The sequence below is a fragment of the Equus przewalskii genome, chromosome 2 (genome assembly GCF_037783145.1).
Source record: "Equus przewalskii isolate Varuska chromosome 2, EquPr2, whole genome shotgun sequence".
NCBI lineage: Eukaryota > Metazoa > Chordata > Mammalia > Perissodactyla > Equidae > Equus > Equus przewalskii.
In genome coordinates this window covers 63417137-63442635 of record NC_091832.1, presented here as the reverse complement: position 1 = coordinate 63442635, position 25499 = coordinate 63417137, and the positions used below count along the sequence as shown (strand labels likewise).

Genomic DNA, 25499 nt, shown 5'->3' with positions numbered 1-25499 from the left:
AAACATTTCACTATGAATGATGAATGAGACAATCTGGGACAAAATTTTCTAGCACAAATAGAGAAGATGGAAAGAAAGAGGATCCAATCTCTCTTTTCGTTGTGTTGGAGACATAGAGAAAGGTGACTCTACTCAGGCTAATTTCCTAGTCTTTTTGCAAAGATCATACTTTATTTTCTATACTCCACATGAACTCCCATATTCTTCCATTTGTGTTGTTTCTATCACATTAACAATGAATCACATATGAAACACACACACAAGCACACACTAGAAAAATGTATGAAAAACACAGAGCTTTATCCCTCTCTTCTTGACATAATTTTGGTTTCTGTATAGTTTTGCTGCTTGAAATCCACAATTAGTGAATTATAATAGCTATTGATTTTATTTTTTAAAGCAAATTTTCATTCCAAGAAGGAGAAAATATCGCTAAGTTCAACATTCCATACGACATTCAGAATCTAATTTTCAAGGTGTTTGCTTTGCTACAGCCATTTCTGTAGAAGCTAAACCACACTTTGTTTTAATTGCCCAAAGCATATTTCTCAGTATGTAAAATTTCCCTTTCAATGCAAATGTTTTTAAATCAGAAAAAACAGTTCATTTCTCTTTTACGCTTTCTATCCTTTTTGAAAACAACTTTGAAGTCAATTTTATCTTTCATTGTCTTCCTATAAACTTATGACCTGCTTATTTAAGTATATGCACTCTTTCAACATATTTTGACTCAGAAACTATGCTTCTTGAAAGCTGTTTCATTACATTTTTGTCTGAACTAAATTATACCACAGATATGACACAAGCTTTAGAAACAGACCCACAGAAATGGAAATGATGACATGCAGCTGAAATTCTTACTTAGTCGTGAAGGTAAAATCCAGTAAAGAATCTACTTTTAAGGTGTTTAGTTAATACTAAGGCAGTATACCTTTTCTGATATCTGGGGCAGAGAGAGAGAGAGAGGTTCTTATTAACAGGCACAGAAACCCCCCCAAAAAAGAATTCACAAACATCAAAATTTCTGATCGTAATACTTCTCACCAAGTTTGATAAAAATATTTTCTATGATACATCTACTTCACATGAAATACTTTTCATAAAATGTGCCATTTCATTGCAGTCTGTGGGTCTATAAGCAAGATAACATTTTTTTTCCCTCCTCTATTTGGGGAGCTTCAGGCTTTGTTTTATCCTGTTTGCCTGGCTTAATGCTGTGATGTTGTCTCTGTGATTACTAAAATGATAGTCCCTTATATTCCTGAAATTGAAACTACGTTCAGCTGGTAAGCTGAGCGCTCTCTACAGAATGATTTATAAACCTGTCATTTTAAAAGAAAACATGGAAAATCCCTCAGTGAGGTCAGTGACACTGCTACCTTTCAGTAACATAATTTCCACCATTGAAATGGACTTAACGCATAATTTAAAATCCAAAGCAGTTAACTGCCATTGTTGGAAAGCAGAGAAAATAATTTTTGAAGAGAAATATTCCATTTTGCCAAATGTTGCCAAGCTTTTCCAAGAAAACACTATTATTGCATTGGAGAGTAATATGCCGTTAGAGATAAGAGGGATTCCAACAAGACAGTTGTTTTTTAATTATTATAAAAAGATTTCTTGACTAATATTATGAAAAAAATTCTTCTCCATAGCACTGTAAGAATGCAAATGAACACAAAATCTTCCAGAAAGCAAAAGAAACATGTTCAAAACTCCGAGTCGCTGGGTGATTTGATTTGATATGGTGAGGTCCAAATGGACAACTTACTAGACTTCAGCTTTATAATTTTTTATTTTTAAGAGTATTTCATTGTCTCATTTCGCTTCACAAATTATTTTAAAACATTGACTAATAATTGTTATTGACGTGTTTCTTAAATGCAAAAGTTGAAGGAAAAGAGGGACAAATTTAAAGTACATGATTTCTACTATGTAGAGAAATGAATATCCTCAGATTAGTAGATGTTAGAAAATATGTCAGCTCATTATATTTCAAACTGCAGCCTAATTCTCTAGCATTTAAACTTGGACACTTGTTTTTTTGAAATTAAATTTCTGTGGGTTTTTTTGGAGGAAGATTAGCCCTGAGCTAACTACTGCCAATCTTCCTCTTTTTGCTGAGGAAGACTGGCCCTGAGCTATCATCCATGCCCATCTTCCTCTACTTTATATGTGGGACGCCTACCACAGCATGGCTTGGCATGTCCGCACCCGGGATCTGAACCGGCAAACCCCAGGCTGCTGAGAAGCGGAAAGTGCAAACAACCACTGTGCCACCAGGCCAGCCCCTGGAATTAAATTTCTAAGGTCCAAACCTTTAAAGTATCTTGATTAGTTGGCAGCTTTAAATAATGTATAAAAAGGAATGAGCCCAATGCAATATTCTTCAAAATAAAAATTATGAAGCTAAAGTCTGGTAATTTGTTCACAAACATGGTGCTGCTTATTTCACAGTGTCTGACGGGGGAACACATCCCAGAGCCAGCACAGCCCGGGAGTGGGCTCGTGATGTGAACGGACTTGCAAACTTCCTCATCACCTCAAAGCAAAGGGCATCAGAAAACAATGGAATGAGGTCCTCCTGTTGCAGCTCAACATGTGCCCTGATTCTGAAACTTTAGCAATGAGCCATATAAACAGTTAATCTTATTCACAATTGCTCCCTATGGGAGTAAGGAACAGTCCAGGCAATAGTTGGGAGAGAACACAGGTATATTTGATCATATTCCCAATGAGTGCAACTCATTGATTACATTTGAGGAGTTCAAAATCTTTTACGAACTACCTCACCAAACAAAATTTAAAAATAAAACCATTAATTCAGGACTTGGCAAGGATACAGAAGTCTTTTCCTAACTTTAACCAAAAATTGCCTTAAAACAACCAGGTTTCATGAAACTACAATAGACTTAAATATTTTGAATGTGCACAATATGTACCATCCCTTAGTAGGTCAAAAAACACTAATTTAAGGACACACAGATACACATACACATACATACCGCTCTTTTTAAAAGTTGCATGCATTGGCAGTATTTCTAAAACAAGGGGCCTTTGAATAGGAGTATTAATTCTAGCATAGAAGGCTGTCAGTCCACTATAAAAAAGTGTAGTCACTGAATTTCCTTTTATTTATTGACTTATTCAATAATTGTTGTCAATACTCTTCTTAAATGTCAACTGTTAGGAATGAAGAAATGAAGTGACATAGTCTTTCAATTAAAGAAGAATACACTGCTAGTGGAGTGGCACCATCCTAACCAAAACTCATTGACTCCTCGACAATTATTTTCTTAATCCATCATCTTTTGGAGAATTAATTCTTTTGGATATATATATACATACATATATATGTGTGTATATATATATGTATATATATATACAGTTTGACATAGAGAAGCACATCCTAAATGTCCTAAAATAAGGTTGCCAGATAAAATACAGGATCCCCAAATTTAACTGGGTATCTTGTATTTTTATTTGCTAAATCTAGCAACCCTTCTCTAAAACTCCTACCAACTTCCTCTCCCCTTGATTACTACAACTAGTGGGTAGACTGCTCCAGAGTCAAAAATCCAATGAGAAGAAGGAACTAACTTGAGCCATTATAACAGCTGACATATACTGAATGTGTACTGCTGAGAAACACACAACTGAATAGATAACTCATGACTTCGCTTTAACCTAATTTGAATCTTCCTCAATTCTCACGTGCCCTGGTAGGAAATAATTTGGTTCGAAAAGAAATGTTTCCTTCCATCCTGTTATGTTTTTAGCTTCTGATTTCTATCATAAGAGCCTTAAATAGCCAAGGCTTGAGCATAACATAAAACATTCTGCACATAAATCTTGGGTTTCCTCTTTAATTATAAAAATTGTGACCATTATGTAGCTGATCTTGCATATACAGAAATATTCAGTGCTTTAATTAGACTTACTTTACTTAAGTGTTAAAGGAAGCAACAGGCCTGCAATTGCCCAGGCACTAATAGTACATAATATAGCCAATTGCAAACAGCAGTCTAATTTGTTGATTTCAAGTGAGGTGTAATTATATTGCTTCATTTGCTGAGCAAATCATATGAGAGTTTCTCTAAATCAGCCTGATTGTGTAATGAAGAGCTAATTACAAACAGCAGTGTTCTTGCAGTAAATTTATTGTAAGTGCTAATGCCAGGTTGGCTCCATTGTGACAATGGCTCATTAGTACATTAACAAAAGCAACTGTGGGAAAGTGCCCAAGGCAGGGCTATTGGTCTCTCGATTTCAGAAGGCTGCGATGATTACGTCCTTCAACATGTAATTACTAAGAAAATAGTGTTTGATTTAGGTTTCGGCAAATTTTTAAAAAGAATTAAAAGACGATTTTAGAGCAAAACAAAATGGTTTGCAAAGCCATTCTTGTCAGGCTTAATGTGTGCTTCATTATACCAGGTGTGCCCTGGAAACCTCAGGGAACAAGAAGCTCTTTCAGACACTAGGCCATTGTTGACGATTGAATTCTGACATTTCATTGTCCAAATGGAATCTCTGCCTTTGGAAAAATATGCATATATATATATATATATATATATATATGTATATATATGTATGTTTCCTTCTCTTGCATTGAAGTGATGCAAGTAAATGAAGCCCTTGCAAGGTAAACAAAACAATGGTCAGTAACTACAGATACCTCCATGTGATTGTGCATCCTGGTGCCCAGACATGGTTTTTTCTTCTAATTAAGATGGAAGTACCTAAGCCTTGTGTTTTGAAACAGCCCCCACCCCACGCAGGTGGATTTTATAAAATTAGCTTGTTCAGTAGAGCAAGTTGGTCTCAAGATGGCCATCATGCTATTTCCATAGGCCCAGAATATCTTCACCTTCAGAATACCCGAAACTGCTTATTCATCTCTTCCTTTTATTGATTTCCTTGATTACCACAAAGTTTTCTTTCCTTGTGCTTGTTCTAATATGGAGCTTTAAGATGTGGACTTTTCTAGAATCACTTACAGTTCAGTGCATCACTTCATGAATTTTCAGTAGGACATTCATGGAAAATTCCCTTCCCAAAGAGGTTGATAGTACTGTGTCTACAACTGACAAGTTACATTTGTTAATTTCCAAAGCACTTTCGCATATATTTTCTGAATTGATATTATTGCATTTTAAGTCACTCTGCCTTCAACAAACTTAAACATATTAGTCTCCAAATACTTTCATTCTCTTTCCTAATAAAGGAAGTCATAAATAAATGATAAGTTGGAATATAGGCTAATTGGTATGAGTACCTTAAGAAGAATATGTATTTTTAAAGAACTAAAAGATTAAATGAGAAATATATTTTAATAGATAAATTGTAAAAAAAAAAACTGTGCATGCATACTAACTAGAAAATTTAGATAAAACATGTATACAAATGACCTTTGTATGTACAAAGTTAAATCATGCTCATTTTCCAATTCAACCTGGAATCCAAAGTCTTTAGTTCATTAGCAACACAAAAAATACTGTCTTCAAGATAAGAAAATTGAGTGAAATATCAGATTCTCATTCCCTAAATTCTTAACCAGAAAATGTTTTCTTCTTTTTTAAATTTACAGCTCAGAAATCTTAGAAAGTTTTATAGATGGAGAAACTGAGGCACAAGAAGAAAAAGTTAGATGCCCAAGTTCTTACAATTAACTGATGAAGAAGAACTGGAGATATCTATTTTCTGACTGCCAGTCTACCGTTCTCAGTTTACTAAGTGTAGTTCGTCATATATGGTGGCCTCTATCCAATTTTATATCTTAAATTATTGCTATAGTAACTATCAATAGTTTTCAAATTTTATATCAAAAATGTATTTCCTTGTTTTCCACATTCTTTAAATTTAAAAAGTTTATTTCTTTTTTCAAGAGTTGATGAGATCCAAATATTAAGTAGCTTTTGTGTCTATATATGTGGATAAACACTACAGTTTATCTTGCCCACTATCTTCTCTCATTAGTTAATTACATAATCATCTGATGTGTGTCTTTATCTTTTTTGAAAATCACTTTAAATAAGTCAACTTTACTTATGACTTGTGTGCTTAAATTTTTTATCATTGCATGTCCATTACAGTCAAATTTACGGAGTTTTCCAGATTTTCAGGGTCATCTGAAATGCACGAGTGGATGCTGCAGTGGTAGGCCCTATTCTATTCATAATCACACGTTATCCTTGCTCATTTTCATGGTTATCATATTATCATATTATCCAATATGAACTTTATAAGATCAACGCTCCAATTTAGAATACGAGCAGGAAAACCAAGTGAATGACAGCACACCAATGATTAATACTTTGGTTCCCATAGAAAACAACATTTATTTAAAAATCATGGCAATGAAGGAAGCTGAACTAAGTGATAAAAAATTCATGAAGATGCAAAATTATTCAGGCATGTGACAGATTCTATGGCAACAATGCCACAAACTTATATTAATGCCTACTATGTGCAAATGTAGCATTTCTTTCATGGGCATTACTGTCATTTCATATATCAATGCTTCACTGATTTGATTTGTCTAGAATCTATTTGAATAACTCTTTGTAAGATATTGAACTTCGTATTGGGGAAAAGGATCAATCATTGTATAATGAATTCACTTTTGGATTATGTCTACACAACAAAACATAAAATGAATATTTGTTTTAGTTGATGATTCAGACACAGGTCCATTGGCTTTGTGGGCTGAATGATTATATTGTACTTTATCATGAGTCTAAAGTAACCATATTCATCATTAAAACATATACTGCATTTTTTTCTATGTAGAATTAGCCTTAATGAACAGAAAAGGGAATGCAATGTTTAGCCAAATGTTATACAATAGCTCTACTACCCTATAATTTACAAGCAGCAGGTAGCCAAAAAATGTGGTATTTTCTCTTCAAGATTACCATGTAGAATATAGAATCAAGTCATTATTCTATGAGCAATGATATGCCAATATATTCTTTTGCTAAACATTTTTAAAAGGATTACTGAAACTGTGGAAAATATATAGGAGACCAGGTTAGGAAATTCTGCTTCTTGCTGCTAATATATAAATTGTAGCCAGTTTTTTCTTCTTTTTGTCACAGCATTTGGGGATTTAGGTAAAATACCACCTTGAGAATGTTTCTTGGCACCCCTTATCTTTATTAAACCATGAACTTGAAAGTCTATCATAAAATATTATTATGTGTGAATAGTGGAAATGTATTCCATTAGAACAAAACAGTGTATTCAGAATCCATTTGAGTGCTGTCATTTGTCTTCCCTATGAATTTTCTATACTGAATTTGGATATTGCTAGGCATGCAGTACTTAATTTGGATAGCTCTGATCTCTTTAAATATCAAAATCGAGGACTTAGATTATTTACCATAACGCCCCTTTATTCTCATGGGATATGTTCCAAGACCCCTCAGTATACCCCATGGATAGTACTGAACTCTATATATACTATTTTTTCTATATATAAATACCTATGATAAAGTTTAATTTACAAATTAGCCACAATAAGAGATTAACAATAATAACAATAATATAGTTGGCTTTGGGGCCATTATTAAGTAAAATAAGGGTTATTTGAACACAAGCACTGCAATACCACAACAGTCAATCTGATAACGGAGATGGCTGCTAAGTGGCTAATTTAGTAGTGATGTCTACTAAATGACGTCTTTCTCAATAAATAAGATGTTAGTAAAAATTACATAACTTTGCCAAAATTAAATTATAGGTGGACAGATAGCCTGTATGGTGTAGATATGCTGGACAGAGGGATGATTCATGTCCAAGGTGGGATGGAGTGGGAAGGCATGAGATTTCCTCATGCTACTCAGTTCAGTGTGCAATTTAAAACTCATTAATTGTTTATTTCTGGAATTTTCCATTCAATATTTTTGGACCACAGTTGACTGAGGGTAACTGAAACCACAGAAAGAGAAACTAGGACAAAGAGAGACTACTGTACTGCTAATGACAATATTTTAGTGAAGAAAAGTTAGTATAAAATGTAAACCAGAAAGATTTTATTTGAGGGTATGTTCCACATTTCTATATACATTTTCTGATGTTGGTATTTAAGCTGAAACAATGATTAACAACCTTTTTAGATATAGGTAAATTAATTAATATATTTATATATGTTTATATTCAGTATCTTGACCAGCAGCCATCAGCACCCTTTGGTTAATTCAGGATAGCCACGTCTGACTTTTAACTGAAAAGAAGGAAGCTGACATCTCTTGAGCATCTATTATGGGCTAAGCACTGTGCTGGATGCTTTTTTATAGATTGTCTTGCTGAATCCACACACCTACCCTAGAAAATAGTAGAAATCAAGTCTTAGAAAGACTTGATATCTTGTCCAAGACCACAAAGCTCATGAATGTAAGGAGATAAAACTTGCAAGTTTTTCATTCACATATTAGGCTAATTATTCTAGAATACTCATAAGAGAAAACCTTTATGCATTAAGAAACAAATGCAATAACTTTCAAAATTAAAGTTAAAATGTTCTTAATTCATTAATTTTATATTTGAAATAGCAGTATCTTTTTATTTTTTGTTTAAGCATCATTGCATGATGCTTATTTTATTACCTAATTTTTTCCTATAAAACAATGTTCGTTTTTCAATTCTGGTAAAATAAATTATATAACATTTACCATCTTAGCTGTTTTTAAGTAGACAACTCAGTGGGGTTAAGTCCATGCACATTGTTGTGCAACTAACCTCGAGGACTCTATTATGTAATTTTTGTATTCAATACCTTAAGAGAAATGTTTGGAAAATAAAACAGGCACATAATCTTGGTTATTACTCCTAAAAGTATGTCTTAAAATATTGTAGATCTCTAGATGAGGCAAGCAACACAATAACACTGTGTGTTGCAGGGAGATTTGGTTCATGACGTTGGCATCATATAGGAAATGTAACTTACTAATTAGCTCACTGCCTTCAAGTCTGGATGAGCCATGTCATTGTCCGCAAAGTTATTCAATGAAATAATTTCCCAATCAAAAGTTAACTTTACATGTTTGGGCCTCTAAAGTGATCTAAAAAAACACGAAAACAAGAAAACATACAAATGCATCTTACTTTTAAGTTTACTCTTGTATGTGTGGAAACTCAAACATCATCAGTTAATTGTATTGGGGTTTTTTATTGGCTCTTTTATTTCTCACTTTATTTTCTGGGTTGCTTTATGATGTTGTGACACATTGATTTTCCTTCCTACCCTTCATACCAAGAGTCTATAGGAAATAAAATATCTTTATTGTAATATAACAGCATAGCAACCATCCCATTTATTATGCACCTAAATAAATGAAAGAGTGGCTTTTTATTTTAGGCAAAGACAACCACATTTGAAGATATCCTGGGGTTTGAAAGGCCACAGACTGTATAAATTCACAAAATAATTTCTGATTAAATGAATTTTGCCGTCCTAAATTAAAAGAAAGCCTGTTTTAATCTTTTTATGAATTTTAACTATTCATCTTTAATATGTGAATATGAATATGAGTAGTCAGCAAACACGAACTTCTATCTGCTGATGAAGTAGTTGCATTAGGAGCACAGGAATTTTAATGTAGTAAGGAATTGGTGGAGATTTATATAGGCACTATGGGGTATGTTCTTATTATGAAGAATGATATATGACTCTTTACTAAAGGAGAAAAGGCCATGATTAAATCAACTGATATTGCTGATGTCACAAACCACTAATGCAGAGTCTGAGTAGTTTATAAATATCAGAGGAAGCTGGTAATGCAATTACCACATTAGTATGCAGTTGGAATCTGGTTTGGGCCTTCAAAATAAACTCCCAATGAGTCATTTATTTGCCCTTGGTTAATGATAATCATGACTACCTTTCCCCACCTGAAAAAGGTTTTCAGTGAAATTGTTTTTCATATGTTCTATACAAGAGCAAAAGTTTGAAGGTAGATGATGAGATGAGCTAAAAATTTACCAGTGTTTCCTCGCTTTTTTTGCATTACAGCACATATTGAAAGAAACAAGTGTACAGCACACTGGAGTATACAGGGGAGGTTTTTTTCAGATAGAGATTCCAATTGCCCTGAGGGGTGACGGGATAAAATCTTGTCTCACCTACAACCTGCCTGGGACACACCAGTGCTGTGGGATGTGAGTTGAGAAGCCCCAAAATACACACAGCATTCATTTCCTCATTCAGCATGTACTTATTGAATGACTACTATGGTCCAGTTGCTTTCCGGGTATGCAGTAGTGAAAAAAGTAAGCAAATATCCTGCCCTCCTGGAGATTATGTTCTGAGGGGGAGACAGAAAGTGAACAGGTTAAGTAAGGAAAATATAGCATGTTACATGCTGACTATTCAGAAGAAAAAAACGCAAAACAAGGAATGAAGAATTTGAAATATATTTTAGATTATGTGATTAGGGAAGATCTCACAGAGAAAGAAACTTTTTAGTAAAACTTGGAGGAAGTGAAAGAGCTAACTATCTGTCAGACTAGTTTTGTAAAAGAACATTGCAAATGCAAATTCTATGTAGCATTGTTTGAAGGAGTCTGAGACTATATGAATTATTTTTCAGTAAAAATTCACAAACATACATAATTATATGTTATAGAGCGAAGGAAGAGTATAAGAAAGGAGAGCTTGTTTTTTAGCTTTGTTTTAGGAAATAACCTTCTAATACCTCTCAGGACAGATAGACGAAATTGAATCTATTCTCTGGAAGTCATACACCTACAGGAGTTACAGGCCTGAGAACCCTCAACCTCATCCAGAAGATTCAATCTAACACATCCGAGTAACTTCAACCAAGATCTAGGCACACAGTAGGACAACAAATCCCCCAAATAATTGTTTTGACTGCAGAACCAGAAATGAAGAGTGGACTGACTTTTGCGCTGCCTGCAGAGGAAAAACAAGCAGAAAAAAAGCTCATATTTGTGTCTATGAGCCTTTCAACACCAAAATCTGATTGGCCCTCCAGGATTAAACCTCATACTCTGAGAAGTGAAATAGTGGATGCCAGGCCCACTTTTGTCTAGTGTTGTCTTAGTTAATCCTGACAAGGCTACGTGTGATTCTTTTATCTCAAAACACATCTTATGGAAGAAGCAGAGACATGTACCACAATCATCATTAGCGGAAACAATAGAAATCATAGCCCACACACATCATTTTGAACATAAATAATGCTCAACGCTTTGCAAAGTTACTACAGTAAGAGCGAATCTGATGAGCCATTGCCTTTGGAAGCCAGACCAGTGTTACCATGGAGCTCAACTGATGAAACACAGAAATGAGGGTATAGTGGTCTTCCCTGGAAAGATGTTTCAGTCTGGACAGTGGTGGCCACCAGAGCCCCTCCAAAGTTCCCTCATGGTTGATACATAGGGAGAATCTTTACAAATTGATTCTTTGAGTGACAGTGGGGAAAAATCTCTTACCTCAGCATTTGGTTATAGCTTCAGAGTTATGAGGCAAAAGGAAACACAACTGGCTCCTGCCACATGCCGGGAAGCCCCTTGTCTTGGAGAAGAGAAAGGAGAGGGTAGGAATAGAAGACTTGGACTCTATTTCTCTGCTGTTCTGAACAGATGGGTGGGCAAGTGCTGTACCCTGAGATTGACTGAGATCTGAAAGTATAATTTCTATGCCAAATAGTGTATAAAAATACTTGTTACACCTGTAGTAACCGCTTAATAAATGTCAGTTGGGTCTGCTGATATTTTGCTGTTCTGATCAAGTTTCATAAATTGCCTTAAAAATCATATCACATTTTCAACCTTCTTTAAAATTAAACTTTGAGATATTAATTTACCAGCAACTAACTGAGAAAAATGTGACGAAACATTAGAGAATTTAATTCCATTATGATAATAGAAAATCAGCTAAACTACTTTGTTCCATGATCATCTTAGGGTTTTGTTTTTTTTTTTGACACCGTAGTCTGAGTCTTTAATATCCGTGAGGTAGCCAGCCTCCAGAATGGCCCCCAATAATCCCTGGCTCCTGAAATTCATACCTTTGTGTAGTCTTCTACCATATTATACCAGGATTGGTCTGTGGGCCAAATCGTACAAAACAGGAATTATGTCACCTCAGAGATAAAATTATAAAAACTGTGGCTTCCATCAAGGGTGCCTATTTTCTCTCTCTTTTTCTCATCATTCTCTCTAGGAGAACCCAGCTTCCATGTTGGGAGCAGCCCTATGTTGAGGCCCACTTGGTGGTAAACAGGCCTCCACCCAACAGCCATGTAAGTGGGCTTGGAAGTGGATCCATCCACTCCCAAGCAAGCTTCTGATGATTGCCTCCCCAGATGACACCTCAGTTCTGACCTCATGGGAGACTCTGAGCCAGAACTACCCAGCCGAGGCACTCTCAGATGACTGACTGGGAGATAATAAATGTTTCTTGTTTTGAACTGCTAAATTTCAGGGTAATTTCTTCTCCAGCAATAGGTATCTAATACAATTAGTTACTTTAAAATGCAACCTCTATTCTCAGTGTAATCACACACAAAAAGTTTATCCCTCACTCACACAATGTTCATTGCCCATATATTCCTGATGCGGCAGCTCTCGGCTAGCAGTTGCTCAAGAGGATTCCAGCTGCTCACGTCTAGTGGTGCCACCATCTTGTGGGTTTAAAGTCACCTGATGTCAACAATGGAAGACCAGTGGAAGAAAGAGAAGGGAGAAAGAGAATGGAAAAATGTATTTTGATGGGCCAGGTTTGGAAATGGCACACATCTCCTCTGCTCACAATCCATGGAACTCAGTTATAGGACCCAAACTAATTGCAGATTAACAACGGGATTGGGGAATACGTATCATTATCTTTATCTTGACTACCAATGAATTGTAACAAAGTTAGTAGCTACCAAGATAGCATCTGAGCAATCTGAAAGATGTCATACACAGGTTTTTGGCACTTCCTCAGGGCCATAGTACATGAACAGCGTCACTCATTTTGTAAAATTACCTTTTAATTAAGAAATATTTTCAAATGAATTTTTCTTTCTAAGACATTAAATTAAATGTGAGCAAAGTAACAGAAACATGCCATTTTGACATTAAGACATACCAACCTGAAGGCAATCCCACGTTTGCTAACACATCAAAAGTTAAATGATATCATTTTAAGGCATCATTGGATACTCCTTAATTATAAAAAGAAATGCACACGCAGCCTCTGAAATGTAGTCCGTTATAAAGAAGTCATTCAAATGATTCAGAATGTGATAATGTGATACATTTTAAATTACTATAAAAATACATAATATTAGGAAATGATGATATAGTAAAATCTAAGCATATGCTTGTGGAATTCCAGATATTCACAAACTCTTGGTTAAGGAGCTTTGCAGCAGTTTTCTGCAGGATAGTTTTTAAATATTTTAACAGTCAAACTTTCCTTTTCCTGGATTAAATCATATATGGGACGTAATGTAAAATTAATAATAATAAGAAGAAGAAGAATACAACACAAGTCTATGTTACAACAGTTTAAATCTTCATTATTAGGCAGAAAATTCTTCTTTGCTTGTGAATTCACTAAATCAACTATTCTAGAACCTTATTATTCTTAGAGACATAATTTTGAAAACACATCAGTTAAGATTATTTTTGGCAGCAAGTAACAAAAAATGCAAACTCATTGTCTTAAATTTACTTTTTGTTCATATAATAAAAGCAGAAGGTAAGTGCACCAGTAATATTAAGATGATATCTCTAGATTCTTCTGGCCTTCCTCTAATGCTGGCTGTCTCAAGGTTACAATATCACCCTTCCAGCTCTAGAAATACAGTCACATTCACAGCAGGAAGATGGAGAAGAAAGCAGCAGTGCTCTGTCATTTCCAATCTTTTATTGGGAAAGAAATGTTTTTCAGAAGTTTCTTGATCCCCAACCTCAGCAGAGTTCCACTTAGGTCTCATAAGCCAGGACTGAGCCACATAGCTGTTCAGAGCTGAGGCAGGATGGCAACGCAAAGAACAGGGAAATCCTGATTGACTTAAACAGAGTTCATTGCCTGGGACTAGGTTTATGCCTCCCCAAATAAGAGTAGGTTCCTGTTATGTTTAAAAAAAAGAGAAAAAAGATATTGGGTAGGCAACTCTGAATATCTACCACAAGTAGGCACTCTATAACGTATGGGGCTGCATTTATACTCTGCAAATGAATTGCATTTATACCCTGGCAACTAATTTTATAACATTTCCCTGGAGGCAATTCTAACTTAACATAAAATTGGGTCTAGCAATATGTAATACTTGAAAGCAATTGTTCATAAGTGTATGCCGTGATAACAAACATTCCCCTGTCGCTTGTCTGAAAAAATGAAAAGAGATGCAGATGGAGCTGTTTTACAGCCAAGTGCATTTCCACGTGGGAGCATGCACTGAGATTAGGGATAGGAATTAGGTTTTTACTATGACCAAAAATGGGTGTGCTGGTGACTCGACCTGATATTAAAGAGAGTAATTTATCTTCTTTGCATTAGTTTTTCTTGCTATCTGTGAAACTGGAATAACATTTCTATCCCTTACAGAGATTATATAGATTTCTTGAAAAGGAAAGTGCTCCATGTTTCCAGAGTGCTCAATAAATTACATGCATTAAATTGCTATTGGTTTGTTTGACACATCAGAAGAGATTTCACTGGTAGTTTTTCAAGATCCCTTTCCATTTATCTTTATTTCCTGATCTTTCCTCAAATGTCTAACAATATAAAAAGTAGGTCTTTTTTTTTCATTTCCTGCACAAAAGATAGAGACTTTATCTCCATAAATTTCCTGGGCTGTGAAGGAACTTTATGAACTTGTTTATTTAGACACCGAATCGCAGGAAATCTCTATATCTTCCAAAAATACTAGGTAATTTATAGAGTATTTTAAAATGTTTATTTTTTATTCCAAATTTTTCTCAAAAGTCATCTAAATTTCTGCTTTCTTCCCTGACAACAATGTAAGATATAGTCATGTAATAAAAGCACCCAAACCAGTAATCATTATATAGAGAGTTAAGAATGGCTTTGTCGTGTATTAGCTCTTTAACCTTAGAAAGTCATTTAAAATCTTTGGACCTCAGCTTTCTCACTTAGAAATAGGGATGATGCTATCTTCACACAGAATTGTTATAATCTACGTGTCGATTTATTTCCCAAATTGTATATATTTCCAATTTATATGTGTGTATGTATGTGTATTTGATATAATCATAAAATGATTTACACCTCTAAACCTAATATGTTCCGTATGATAAAAGACTTTGACCTGGGAATGCTAAATAGTCACTACAGATTTTCTTTTAATATAGAATGAAAAATAATTTGGTTTGGTTTTCTATTGTATTTCATGCACAAGATTGACCTGTAGGTTTATTTTCAAATGTAGGTAGCACACTAAACTATTTGGAAAATGTGGTAGCTTTATAAAACCTGGGAAACTAAAAAAAGTTGAATCCCATAACTAAAAATAAGAAAACGTTGCCTGTCTTGCCTAATTCCCATTCAAGTTTCATATCTTATTTAGTCACACTTACCCTGAGATTTTTCTGCTTTGCCCAGCATAAGAGAGCGGGCTGGCATAACTTTAGAACAGGAGCATGGAATAGAAAGAATACCTTCCCCTCTTGAATTCGTAGTTCAAGACACAACAGAGTGTCTATAGTAATGAAGCAAGAAGTCAAGAGAGATGAATAGGGAAAATGTTTTCTCTTACATTATGCTTTGTGGAGTCTTGAGTCTCTAAAAATTCTATTTCCACTCACAACCCATTGGTGTGACCTAAGAAACTAGAGTCTGTAGGAGGATCCCAAAAATATTTGGTGAGCGCTTCTATTTCTGCCATATTCTACCATTTTATATAATAAATATTCATTTACTCCTATTCTCCCACACGTGGAAAGCTCTCAATACCTCCCCAAGAAGACGTCCCCTAGCTCAGTTTAAGATCTTTGTGTAGTGCAATATAGTCTCTTGATTAGGTTTAGATATTGTTCCTCTTGGTGTAGAGTATTAAGAATTAAAGAAGACAAATTATCTTCCCCATTGAAATACACACACACTCTCATACACACAAACACACGACATGCAATGGTGGAAATAGACAAGACGACTGAATAAGTACAGTACTCCTAAATAGAAAGGGGAATAATGAGAGACATGTTAGTCACTGATCGTAAAAACATTGAAATTCTATTTACTAGGCATTGTGAAGATCTCCTACCCCAGAGTGGTAGAAAATTTGGATTACCTCCTGATTTTACTCTCTTGGATGAAGTCCTATGTCCATTATTTTTCATGCCCCTGCCTCCACATGCTAGGTGAGTTTTCATTTTTTGGTATGCTTCTTGATCGTGTAGGAGATTGGCCTTGGAGTTCTCAGCTCTGAGTTGGCTCATGGGAGGTCAGACACAGTCGCAGCCTTTTTTGACCTGCTTCATGGCTTCTTTACAAAATAAATGGCTCAGAAACTTAGTAGACTTCCAATGTGTTTGATTTTAGACATGTCCAGTTGCCAGTTACCACATCCAAAATCCTTTCCTAGAAGTTCTCAAATCTTTATTTCCTTGTTACTTCCAATCTAACTCTGAATTACTGAAGCTCTCTTGAAGCACTCAGACTTAGGTCAAAGACATTACCCATAATCTAGTTTTACCCTGAGGCATTTTAATCAATTGAAAGGTTTTTCTTTTTTTTTTTAATTGTGTACCACAGTCCTAAAACTGACCTTAACTTGAGATATTTTAATCAATGTAAGGGTATTACTGGGCCTTTGTCCGTGGAAGCCTTTTAAAATCTATCCCTTTTCCAACATTGCAAAGTCCCAAATTTCTCTATTTCTTTTCATTTAGGCTTGTTGACTGTCCAATTCTTTCTTGTAATAGCTTGCAAAATCCTGTCAGCAACAGCTTTTGCATACAGCTAAGTTTCTGTTTCCAGCCTCTTCCCCAAGCAATGAATATTCCACCTTCAAAGTTCTTACAGACAACACTTGGACCAAATATTTTGCTATTGGATCACAAGCTCATGCAACTTTCCAGAATCCAAAAGCAATTTATTCACAGCCCATGGCCCAACTGCTAAGGCAATGCAATGTTATTGAGGAATTTTGTTAGGTTATTACTTTATTTTCATAATTGGTTTCAGTATTCTTTTTACACAATTAGCCCCCAAGTTTCAGTAGCACCTCACACTAGGAATTTATTTCCTCTTGATGTCTCAGGTCCAGCACAGCCTAGTGAGAGATTCTACCCCACAGAATCCTCAGAGACTCATTCTGACGGCGGTTCCATCATCTTGTGATGCCACGTGGTTTCTGGGTTACAGGCTCATGGCTCATTGCGCTGAACCAGTTATATGGCCCAAACCTAATCAAAAGGGACTATAAAGAAAAGGACGCTCAGAGAGTATTTTGTGAGCACTTTTATCTTTGTCACACTCACCTAAATCACAGTTTGTGTGAAGTTCTGTAAAGATACAGGAATATGATTCTATAAAAGATCAAAGAATTTTCCTTTTAAAAGATTTTCAGATGTTTAGAGTCTCAGATAACACAACACTTAGAATAGGTGAAGAAGTGACTTAATTAGTGTAGGTTCCCCTAACACATCTAGCTTCAGTGAATTTAAAATCAGGAAAAGACAGTTGGATTTCTGAATTGTCAAAAAGTAAAAATCTTCAAAACTGATTCAAATGGAATCTAACTTTTCAAAGAATTCTGGTATACCTCTAGACGTACGTACGAAATGTATGTCTCAGGGCAGCCAGTGGCACAGCGGTTAAGTTCGCACATTCTGCTTCACTGGGGCCTGGGGTTTGCCGGTTTGGATCCTGGGTGCAGACGTGGCAAAAGCCATGCTGTGGTAGGCGCCCCACGTATAAGTAGAGGAAGGTGGGCACGGATGTTAGCTCAGGACCAGTCTTCTTCAGCAAAAAGAGGAGGATTGGTAGTAGTTAGTTCCGGGCTAATCTTCCTCAAGAAAAAAACAAAGAAATATATGCCTCTTTGTCATATTTACTATATAAAAATAGTGCAGTTAGATTTTCTTTTAACTGAATGTGTATTTTAAGAGAGCTAAACTAACACAGTGATCATTATTGTACTCAATTTTTCACTCAACATGTATCTAAGAATATACATTTATAAATTAAGTAAAGAGTCCCAAATTTTTCACAATAATAACTAAAATCTAGGACAGGTGTGTGTACCAAGAACAGTTCAAATTTCTTTTTACTGATCACTTTTATTGGCATAAATGAAAAGAATTTTAATTCATATTGGAATTCAATATGTAAAAAGTGCATACAAGATTTAACTTTGAATGAACATGTCTCCCTCTAATGAATATTTTGATTAAGGTAATAAACCTTTAAAAGTGGAGATCATTATAGTAATGTAAATGTGGTCTAAAGAGCAGCTGATGCCACCTGAAACATGAAACATTTAATTTAGAAATGAATCTCCTTACACATTTAATTTCTTTTTCTCATTGTCTTATTTTACTGAGATTAAAGACTTCTGTGAAAAGAAGATAACTGTTTCCTAAAAATTCATAAACTTGTTTTATATTCCCCCTTAAATGTCTCAATTCATGGTTTATATGCTTATAATTGTTTGCAGCCACTGATTGTAATTTCATAAGTAAAAATAGCCTGAGGTAATCAATCAATAGGAAAACATTGTGTAAATCTAACTTTTATCATAACTGGTTTTCTGTGTTAAGTGTGTAACAAAGTAAGAAACCCAGGAAATATTGCACAAAAACTTAGTCATTTCTGGTTGTGTCTATTCTCCTTCTGTTACTTTTTATGAACCAATCTTATTTCTTAATAGAAGACATTTTTCTAAGGTAGCAGTTCCTTTTGTTTGTTTCAAAGACTCCCTTGACTGTCCGATGACAGCCATCTGAGGTCCTCATTCCCTCCGAAAAAGTATGCACTAAATCCAGGCATAAGATTTCAGTTTGTTTCTAGGTCCCTGGGGAAAAATCTTTTTCTTCAAATATAAAGAAATTTTCTTAATTCCAATGTATTATATTTGTTGGGATAGATGCTGTTTCTTCCTTCGGGTCTGTAATCTTTGTTAGATGTCTGATCTCTGTCACTCAGACAACCTCTTTGGATTATAGACACACTACTCATACAGAACTTCAAGAATTGCCTAAACTTTCAAAATATGACTAGCTCTTATCTTTCCTGTATGACCTCACCCCCCAAATCCTTACCCTGCACTCCCATTTCCAAGACCTGGAACTGCTTTGACCCCTAAGATTGTGTCTCTAGATGTATCCTGTTTCTGCTGTTAATTTTGCGTTAATTTCCCAGTTCCAGATATTCAGTTTGCTTCTATAAGCAGACATTACACCAGTGAGACAAGAAAGCACATTTGTGTACCTCTCTTACCTTAGAAGAGTAGAATCAGAATGTCAAATTAAAGAGATTTCTGGGAATCTTCTAAATCATAGTACTTTATTTCTACCTGAGTAAATGTTTAAATAATGTCATCTAATATTAATGTGTACATTTAATTTGAGTTTTGGGTATATGTATTGAATAATGATACTCAGTATATTTCCATTAAGCGATGAAAATTACATTTTGCAAAATTTCCGTGAAGCAGAAGCTGACAGTTAGATATTTTAGCAGAGTTTTAAAAATATGGTAAAATTAAAGTCTGAAAATCTGGGTTGTCTGTTGGATTTTCATAACACGTATCTACTCCTCAGGTTAATCAACTAATAGGTCCAGTCTCAATTTCTCACCTGTAAATTGATATATTGGGCTAAATAATCTCTAAGGATTTTTTTCTACAGTTACTAACCAGGATTCTAGATTAGTCGATATTTAATTTATGTTTGCTTTGCTCCAAAAATGAGGTAAGTCAGCTTACAAAGACTCATATAAAAAGATAGAATAAGTTAAAATATAAGTAATAAAATGGCAATCAATAATTGTGACACTACTTTTTTGTGCACAAGGAGCTAAAGAACAGTTTCAAATTGAGCAGAAATATAGCTGACAATATGTAAAAACATTATGATAAATCAAGTTAGAAATAATAAAATCCCGTGCCCAGGCACCAAAAAACCCCACATCCTTTCAAGCCCCCAAAGACTTCTTTATTAAGCATATTTTCATTTTAATACTGTTTGTAAGTTTTAGGTTCATACTAGAGGCTATAATTTCCCTAACAGCTACCTCCTCCTAAAACTTCATTTAAAAAAATAGTCAATGGATATTTTAGCCATAACACTAACTGAAAAATATTTTCAATCCTAATTTATTATTTTTAAATATAGTGGTATTTTCTAATAACTCAGATCAGGGCCCTTCAAACTGAGAGGAGGATCTGGGGATGAGCAATTTAAAACTTCATTGGAAAGGACAAGGATAGAAATCAAGGTTGGAAGTAAACCAAAAAGTCCATTTGAATGCTTACCCTAAAATAAAATAATAGATGCATGATGCTATGTAAATGAAGCATATATGTATCTTACCCATGTTACATGGGAGATTATTGGCAGTATATGTCCCTCCACTTATCTCCACTGCCAGGATGACTTCTTCAGAGAGTGACCGTGGACTGACCATGATGTCAGAACAATGTTGTGTGTAGGGGAGAAAATAGAGCAAGTAGATATATTGGGAATAGGATATTCCAGATATTATGCTAGATATTATATACTTTGACACTATCAGATACATTTGAGTTCAATTCATACAATTCAATCATGCTCTTTTAATTTCTGCAAGATTACCTATTGAGTTTGTCTGGCACTTGACAATTGTCCCTGCCTTTCTGTACCTGGTTTCTCCATCATTTGGAGGAAATCATCAAGTGGAAACTTATGATTTTGTTCTATTTGTTTTTAGCTGTTATGTTTCTTTTCCTGTATATGGCATAGCAATAATTAAAACAATGTCTATGCATTTGATCCTTGAAGAGAAAGGTTCTCATTGAGGCTGCAGTGAAAACTCAGGTTTGGAGGGAGAAATTACCCAAGTTTTTTTGAGCCTGTTTCATTTTTTGGCGCCACTTTATAACACCTCTACAACTTTCGGACATAGTCAGCACTTGTCTGACTGAGCATTTGTCTTGTTTCACTTGACTGAGCATCATTAATCCCTCTCTACTCAAAAATTGTAAAGTTTACAGCAGTCTTAATCTCTTTAACAGTTAGAGGCAGACAGACAACAGTAGTTATGACCCTATAACAAAGTTTTCATGATACTGAATTGGAATAAATGTTGTATTTCACTTGTTGATTGTTTTATTAATATTTAAGAATGAAAAATAGTAAAGCTTTCCAATTTTTTTTTCAGGAAAGGGTTATTTTCAAGGATGTCTGCATTACTTGAAGTTTGTTCTATGATAGTTACATTATTGTTCAGTAATATTCACTTCTTAGGGTATATTCACTACGTATCTCTCTCACTGTCAAAAGAAGTATACTTTTCTCCCACATTGGTTCTGGGCTCAGCCATGTGACTTACTTTGGCCAGCAGAGTGTTAGCAAACATAACACAAGCAGAGACTTTAACTGTCCTTTTGTTTGGCTTGGTGTCTGCACACTGGTTATTTGCAATGAGAACCATATGCCCCCCAGGTAGCCCCTGTCCTTTTGGTCTGGACTCCAAAAGGCTCACATGTGGAGCAGATCTGAACCTATCCTATGGCTTGGAACCAAGGTTATCCAAGCCCACAGCCTGAGACAGCATGGATGACCAAATTCAGCCTAGATCATCCGCACGGCAGTCAACCAACAGACCTAAAACCAAGAGAATAAATGCTTGCTGTTGCAAGTCGCTGAATTTTGGAGTGGCTTGTTATGCAGTTCATTGTGGCAACAGCTGACTGATGTAACATTAATATAATAATTCTAGAATGTTTTCATTCTACTGTGATACACAGGTTAACGAAACTCATCTATGTGACAAAGGAAGAAGATTATGTCAACATTAGAATCTACACAGGACAATGATTTCCAATTCCTGGCAGCATTGTCTAGAATCATCAGCATTTTGAATTCAGGGTAATTTTTCTTCATGATAGTATCTAATTTAATGGCTGAAAGGGTTATTAAAATAAAAAGACAAGTGGCAGTTTTCTACAAGATTAATCATCGATAGGAAATTTTTGTTGTTGTTATTTGATTTGTTCCCATATCCTCGGTTTTACTATGAAATCAATTGTCCTTTTCTGTCTTGAGGATTTTGTTGCTGATGCTCTAGGTTTGATGAGGGCGATTTATGTACACATGCAAATATGTACTTGCGTGTGCGTCGTATATAATAACTTTGTGGTTATGCATGTTCTTCAAAGCCAGGTGAATTCTATGTACAATGAGGAATTTTTCCAAAAAGTAACCCTAATGTTTAATCTGATATCCTATTGATTAAAGACCAGGCTTTGAAATCAGGCAGCCTTGGGCCCCAATCCTGGCTTTAGCTCTTTCTAGCTGCCTAATTTGGTAATATTAACACTTAGCTCCTAGGTTGGTTGTAAGAACAAAATGTGATCATGCAGGGGAGGCAGTGAACACAGTGCCTGGCAAACAGGAACTCCTAAAATAAGTATGTTTATTTTAGTTACGATTTTAACGGATATTTAACATTTTTTTATTTTAAAGACAGCATATTTTGTACTATCTTTGCAATATGTAATAAATTTTGTGTAATTTGAATCTTGGGATGCTGACTTTTCATAATAACATGAAGGTTCCATAAATTTAAGCTTCTGTGTATAAAAATTTCTGAAGCAACTCTTGAATTGAGGCTTTTTGAGGTCAATAAAAAAGAGTTCATAGTATAACTACATAGTATAAAATTGCATTCAGAAATGAGAACTATATATGTTTTAATAGACTTCATTATGCTGTACAATACAAAGGATGTGGAGGGAGTTTTGTGTCTATCCAGATTCTTCTCATACATGAAGCCACAGCAGTGTGGCTAAGGGACAAATCGTTGTCCAGACCAACTGTAACCTCAAACTGAGACATCTATTTCTTGGGTAGGGGTTTATTTGTTTATTTTTTAGAGTATGTTTTTGTTGCTTCTGATTTTGTTTATTTATGTCATCACTAACTAAAGACAGGTTTGAGAATTTCTTTAAGAAAGCATTTATGGTGTGATTTACAGCGTGATTCTACTTTATTCCAGACATTCGTAAGAATAAGACAGTGGCTCAGCTCTCAAGAAGTTTACAGTTTTGTGCAAAAAAACAGAGACATGTGTATTTTAATATATTCTTTTTTTTTTTTAATAATTTGTCCTCAGTGCATCACATCATGGGATTCATGATGTTGAAGTGTGGTTTTTTTTTTTAAGATTGGCACCTGGGCTAACAACTGTTGCCAATCTTCTTTTTTTTTTAAGATTGGCACCTGGGCTAACAACTGTTGCCAATCTTTTTTTTTTTTTTTCTTTCTGCTTTATCTCCCCAACTCCCCCCTGTACACAGTTGTATATCTTAGTTGCAGGTGCTTCTAGTTGTGGGATGTGGGACACCACCTCAACGTGGCCTGATGAGCAGTGCCATGTCTGTGCCCAGGATCCGAACCCTGGGCCGCCGCAGCGGAGTGCGCAAACTTAACCACTCGGCCACGGAGCCAGCCCCTAATATATTCTTTATTAAAGCACTTTAGATGTTGTACCATTATACACTTATTTATGAAAGTCTCTACTTGTCTGCAATAATCTGTTCAAAAGTGTGTTGTCTGTTTTACTCGATAATAGGATGGAACTCATGTAATTTTCTCTATATTGAGTTTTAACTGTCTAGGCTCTTTGTGATGAGTGAGATATTTTTCTGGAAAAAAAGATAGCCTGAAGGTTGTGATAGAAAGATTATTTAAGCCTGTGTTGACAAGAAGCTTCACCTCCTACTTTGGGTCAGAACTGATAAAGAATGGTTCACAGCGCGATACCATAGCACATCCTGTGCAACTCCATTAAAAAAAAAAGGTAGTGGCAGCAATAACTCCCAGTTTTTACTAGTAGTCACTTCATAGTATAGTATATTCCACACAAGCACCACATGGTAGGTGCACAGCATGAAGTTAAAGGATAATGCGCTTTTTAAGTGATTTAGTATAAATGTAACCACACACACAGGGAGTAATGAGTTGCAAAGCAAATTTGGAAGAGATTGAACTAGCTGTACATCCTTTCTGGTGACATTCTCAATGAGCTTCAACATGGTAGTGAATTTGAATGTCTCATGTATACTAGATCCAAAATGGCTCAGATTAGAAGGGGAAAATAGTAAACTTTGCAAGCTAAAGTTTGTGAAATATTTTTATATAGGAAGAAATAACTGAGATTAGTATCTAGTAGGGTCAATACAAAGGGTTCCTGACTTATGATGGTTCGACTTACAATTTTTTGACTTTACAATGGTGTGAAAGCAATAAGTATTCAGTAGAAACGGTATTTTGGATTTTGAATTTTGATCTTCTCCCAAACTAGTGATATGTGGTACCATACCGTCTTGTGATGCTGGGCAGGGGCAGCGAGCCCTAGTTCCCAGACAGCCACGTGATTACGAGGATAAACAACCAATGAATTACAGCCATTCTGTACTCATATAAACATTCTATTTTTTGCTTTTACTACAGTATTCAATAAATTACATTAAATATTCACTACTTTATTGTAAAACAGGGTTTGTGTTCGATGATTTTGCCCAACCGTGGGCTAATGTAAGTGTTCTTAGCACGTTTAAAGTAGGTTAAGCTAAGCTATGATGTTCAGTAGGTTAAGTGTATTAAATGCATTTTCAACTTGTTATATTTTCAACTCACGATGGTTTTATTGGACTGTAACCCCATCATAAGTCAAGGAAGATTTGTACATAGACCAATTATACAATATAATGAATATTTCGTACGTAGTCATTTGTGATAAAATATAATTACTCCTTAGTGTATATGAGTCCAGGCAATGTCATATGAAGTTTTGTTGGTTTTCAGAATGTAGGGTATCTCTATGGCTATTTGTTCAAAGGATGGCTCTGACACTGTGTAACAGTGAGGAGTTATTCATCTCCTCTCAATTGATTTCCTCACTTGTAAAATGAAAATAATCATAGCTCCTACCACAGAAGGTTTTATGAAGATTAAATGAAATTTATGCAAAAAGTATGTAAAAATGTAAATTTATATAAAAAATAATATTTAAAAGTAAATTTATGTTTATAATTTATAGATAAAAATATCTAACATAAACAAATATTTTAGAGAAAAGCTTCAAACAAGTTCTTTTAAAAATTGTGCATGTTGATACCAATAAAATTTTAGATACCTCTTCATAAGGAACGTTCTTTTAAAAATTCTTGAGGATGTTTTAGATTAGTGCTCCATGAAGGATTAGCAATAAGATTCTGTTGAAATAATAATGAGGAACCAATTCTGTTCTTGACATTTAATCTCTGGATGACAGGAGAGAGCTATATTGTCTCCCGTGGTTCCTGAATTTT

The 25499-nt window shown here is 35.0% G+C and overlaps 1 protein-coding gene and 1 long non-coding RNA gene across 3 annotated transcripts in view; one reads left to right on the top strand and one right to left on the bottom strand.

The window, feature by feature from the left end:
• GALNTL6 (polypeptide N-acetylgalactosaminyltransferase like 6) overlaps nucleotides 1-25499 on the top strand; it is a 1099146-nt gene that overhangs the window by 504833 nt on the left and 568814 nt on the right. The gene's annotated exons all lie outside the window — the stretch shown is intronic.
• Nucleotides 1-25499, bottom strand: part of LOC139078820 (uncharacterized) — a 53862-nt gene that overhangs the window by 8817 nt on the left and 19546 nt on the right. The window contains exon 3 of one of the 2 annotated variants that reach the window (XR_011531933.1): nucleotides 16704-17990. The exons of the other annotated variant lie outside the window; for it this stretch is intronic. This is a non-coding gene — a long non-coding RNA (uncharacterized lncRNA). Of the gene's footprint in view, nucleotides 1-16703; nucleotides 17991-25499 lie in introns of those variants that run through there. 2 annotated transcript variants of the gene reach the window in all.